This window comes from Raphanus sativus, chromosome 3 (assembly GCF_000801105.2).
Source record: "Raphanus sativus cultivar WK10039 chromosome 3, ASM80110v3, whole genome shotgun sequence".
Lineage (NCBI taxonomy): Eukaryota > Viridiplantae > Streptophyta > Magnoliopsida > Brassicales > Brassicaceae > Raphanus > Raphanus sativus.
Genome location: NC_079513.1, coordinates 17,852,175 through 17,856,989, shown reverse-complemented (window position 1 = coordinate 17,856,989; position 4,815 = coordinate 17,852,175). Strand labels below are relative to the sequence as shown.

At 32.7% G+C, this 4,815-nt stretch overlaps 1 long non-coding RNA gene across 1 annotated transcript; it reads right to left on the bottom strand.

The window, feature by feature from the left end:
* Nucleotides 1-3,555: 3,555 nt before the first annotated feature.
* LOC130509578 (uncharacterized) lies at nucleotides 3,556-4,416 on the bottom strand. Its single transcript, XR_008943600.1, has 2 exons — nucleotides 4,190-4,416; nucleotides 3,556-4,027 (listed from the first exon to the last, which is right to left on the bottom strand). It is a non-coding gene; the product is annotated as an uncharacterized LOC130509578 (long non-coding RNA).
* Between the last annotated feature and the right edge of the window lie 399 nt (nucleotides 4,417-4,815).

Genomic DNA, 4,815 nt, shown 5'->3' with positions numbered 1-4,815 from the left:
AATTTTTTTATAAAATTAATTTTGAAACTAAAATAATTATTTTCTATTAAAAAAAATCTTCCAAAATTTTCAAATTTAAAAAAAAAATTAATTTTGAGCTGATAATTGTAACTTAATTTTTTGCATTTTCTTTTATTTTTGAAAAAAATTGGATTTTTTAAAAGAAAATTTTGGAAGATTTTTGATTTTTTAAAGAAAGAAAAAGTTTATTTTTAATTTCAAAATTAAATTTACAAAAAAATAATTATTTTTCAATTTTTGGAAATTTAAAGATTTTTCAAAAGTTTTTAGAGAATTTTTTGAGTTTATGAGAAATTAGGGTTATGTTTTGTTTTATTTCAATCATCCACGTCTTTTGATCAATAAAAAGAAATTTGTATCTAATCTTTCAAAAAGTCTCGCTAGACCAGTGGCAAAACTCCTCTCTCTTAAGTTCAAGAGTGTGTGGGTTCGAGTCCAAGCAACAACAATTTTAAAAGATTTTGTCTTAAACAAAAGAACCGAATGAAACGACGTCGTTTCACTAAACAGTAGTATTTAACGGTGGATTAACACAGTTTTAACTGTCGGTTAACGGTTTGTTATTTTGGTCAGTCAATCATAAGTTTCTTAATAAACTAAAAAAGTCAACGAAAGTTTAGGATTTTATTGGCCAGGCTCGAGTACATGTTTATTTTGGCAATTCGTGTCAAGTTTGTGCTTTTTTTGGCCGAATTCCCTTTTATAAAGAACATTATAGAAACTCTTACCAGAATTCATGTGCGAAACGCATTGATATTTTTTTAGTTTGTCCCCTAGTTTCATGAGTTTATGGTTTTGTCTTTCTGTTTTATCTATTCATCAAAATGTGTCTCTAATAATATGTTAAAGATTCGCCCTAGCTAATTCTGAGTGATCAAAATGTGTTTCTAATCTATACTATTAAAGTAAGATCCTGTTTTTTTAATTTTAGATTTTACCCTTGATTTTTAAGTTATTTATAATGTTATACTATTTCTTTATTTGATATTTTTTAATTATTTTTTCTATTATTTTCTTTTTTCTTTTTAGTTAAATTGGTGCTTCTTTAATAGTTTAGTTAAGTTTGGAAACATATATATATTCAGTTAAAAATGTCAACCATTATATAATAATGTAAATACAAAATGTAAAATTTCTTTTATCATTTTCATTTCAAAAATGTGCTACTATATTTATTATTCTAAAAACATATCCACTATAACTTTTTATATAATAATTTTTGAGAATATTATTGTTTTACAGTTTAGAATTTTCTTACAAATACTAAACTAAAAACTATCTGTATTTTTATCAATAAAATAATAATGAAAAAATTATTATGTTTGAAATTTTAAATGAAAATTCAGTATGTAAATTTGATATTTTAAAATGTCAGAAATACCAGAATACGTAAACAAATATTTTAACACGTCTTGGTTTTCTATCCAGCAAGTGTGATCCTTCTTTATTCATCTACAAGAACGGCAAACAAATTGCCTACCTTCTCCTCTATATAGACGATATAATTCTCACGGGCTCTACAAAATCACTGCTAGAGAAGAACACAGCCTGCTTAAATACAGAGTTTCCAATGACGGACATGGGGCGGCTCTCCTACTTCTTAGGTATCAAAGTAGATTACAATGCAGGCGGAGTCTTTCTGTCACAAGAGCATTACACAAAGTAAATTATTGAACGTGCTGGTATGATTGATTGCATGCTGGTTTCTACACCGGTGGATGTCAATTCAAAATTATCATCAGAAGAAGGAGAGGCTAAAGAATACAACATAATATCGCAGACTCGCAGGGGCTCTTCAGTACCTAACATTCACGAGACCTGATATAACATACGGAGTTCAACAGGTGTGTCTGTTTATGCACGATCGAAACAGTCATATGAATGCACTGAAGAGGATAATATGTTATATACAAGGAACAAAGAGTCAGGGTCTACAAATCTACAAAACAAAAGGAAACTCTCTCATTTCTTATTCAATGCAGATTGGGCAGGCTACCCGGATATTGCCGATCAACGTCTGGATACTGTGTTTTCCTTGGTAATAACCTCATCTCCTGGTCTTCAATACACCAGAAAACAGTCTCCAGGTCAAGCGCCGAAGCAGAGTACAAGGGGGGTTGCAAACACTGTAGCTGAAGTGTGCTGGTTACGTAACCTTCTCCTTGAGCTACATCTTCCACTCACACGAGCAACTTTGGTATTTTGTGATAATATAAGTTCCATATACATGTCCTCAAATCCAGTGCATTATCAGAGGACCAAACTGATAGAATCTTGATATCCCAAACTCTATAACTCTTCTTATAGATCACTCAATACACCAAGTACAAGATAGAACAGAGACTACAAGATGAAATAGAAGATAGCTTTGCAGATTCCGATCACAATCACCTTCTCATGGCGAAGATGACTGATCACGACGATCTCATGGCGACCGTGCCGAGACTCATGGCGTCTACGAACAACAACATACAAAGCATGAAGAGCAAGTGAAGAAGACGAACTCTATATATATATGTCTTTCTCCGTTAGTCTTCCCAACTGCAAACCTTTTGAATCGAATAGAGGCTTCATTCCTTTTGCTTTTGTGCCTCTCAACTGCCAGCTCAGCACCCCTTCTCCTCCTTTGCTCAGATCCTATCTTGATGTCTATCACAAACACGTTGTTCGTCCGCGAAAATGTCAGACTAGACCACGTCAAAGTGCTTCATGTTCCATCAGCCTACCAATATGCTGATATCTTCACAAAAGTCCTTCCCTCTTCACTTTTCCTATCATTCAAAACAGCTTAAACGTCAGACAATCCGACGTTCTCACTGCGGGAGGGTGAAAAAATATCCTCTGTATAGTCTCAAATTAATGTTGTAATCCCTGTAATATAGGAAGTCGAATAGTCTGTTGTAACTAACTCTATGTTAAATACGCTTGTACATGAATTGAATAAGAGCGAGCACTTTCTCAAACTTTCAGTAATAACTTAAATAAAGACAAACAATCATATTCAAAAAAAGAATAAATATGTATTTTTTTGTGTGCATAAATATGTATTTTTTTGTATGATTAAATTTGTTAAGAAAAGATTCAAGGCTAATGGACTATAACAATTAAACGACCACTACAAGAAAACAGATATTTAACGAGGGCCAATTTCCTCGTTAATTCCTCGTAAAAGGAAGTTTACGAGGAATTAACGAGGAAATGAGTTTCGTCGTTTATCGTCCGTCGTAACACACATTTCGTCGCCATTTCCTCGTAAAGTAGCGAGTCAACCATTTCCTCGTAAAAACAAAGTAAAGATTTCGTCGTAAGTTCCTCGCCGCATTTCCTCGTAAAATCCTCGTGGACTTTCCTCGTAGAAACCACGTGATGCATTCGTCGTTACTTACACGTAATTTCCTTGAAAAAAAATCCTCGTAAATTTGATGTAACTTCCTTGAAATATATTCCTCGTAAACTCCACGTAGATTCTTTGAAAAGTTTTCCTCGTAAATACCTCGTAAAATATTCCTCGTAAATTCCTCGGTTAGCTTTCGACGTAAATAACTCGTATAATGCGAATTTTCGAATTAATAAATAATATTGATAAATTTAATAATTATTAATTTAATTTAGTAAAAATATTTATATATTTGTGGTTTATAAATAAATTTTAAATAAAATTCAAATGCAACAAAATATTTTATATATAAATAAGTTTTGGATTTTATAATACATAAACCAAAAAAAAACTAAGGCCCGTTCATCGCCTCGTAGAATTCCTTGCTCCTCCTCGTAACATCCTCCTCGTCATGTGTGCCCGATGACTAGCCTGGAATGAGATTTTGTTGTTTCATGTTCCTCAACAAAGTTTTCCATTCCGGATTTGTGGCCGCTATAACGTCGATGAAGGCCTCGAGTCCACTCACACGGAACCGCCGGCACCTGAAGAAGAACCTGGAGGGTCTAACTGACTACCAGGCTCACCGAACATGTCTCTGTAGTGAGCAGTAAGCATGTTCTTGCGAACCTGCAAAAATATATTTTTTGAGTTTATGATCATCAATAATAAAAAATCTATTATCAATAATTAAAAAATCTATCTAACGAACATAAATTCCATAAACCTATCTAAATTCCCTAAACTAACCACCTAATATACTAAACTAATTATGGGGAGCGGGGAAATTACCATTTCGAAGGAGAGAGGAATGGGAGAGGAGTTGGAGAGGAAATGGGGAGGAATTGGAGAGGAAGTTGGGACGAATGGAGAGTGTGAGGTTTGGGTTGTATATATAACTTACGAAGGCGTCGCAATTTCCTTGTAGCTTTACGAGGAATTAATGAGGCCCGTCTTTTATTTCCTCGTAAAATCCTCGTAAACTTACGAGGAAATTGCGAGGTCCGTCCCAAATCCAACGACGAATAAGCGAGGCCCGTCTTTCTGGTCCTCGTAAATTACGAGTTTTTAACGAGGTAAATTTCTAAACCTCTAAAATCAGAAACCCCAAACCCTAAACCCCATCTTTCTTATATTATACTTCATATATTACAAACATATCTTCCTTTTAACCTCAATATCTTCTTAACATTTCAAAACTCAAAATTTAAAACCACAATTCTTTAACTTCTAATATCAATATCTTCTTTCTAATATAAACTTATACAAAATCAAATTATTTATTTAAATTTTCTATTTTGCAACAAAAATATAATCTTTTGAAGATTTGAAAATATAATCTTCATTCCAAATTTCAAAACTCAAAATTTAAAACCACAATTCTTTAACTTCTAATATCAATCTCTTCTTTCTAATAT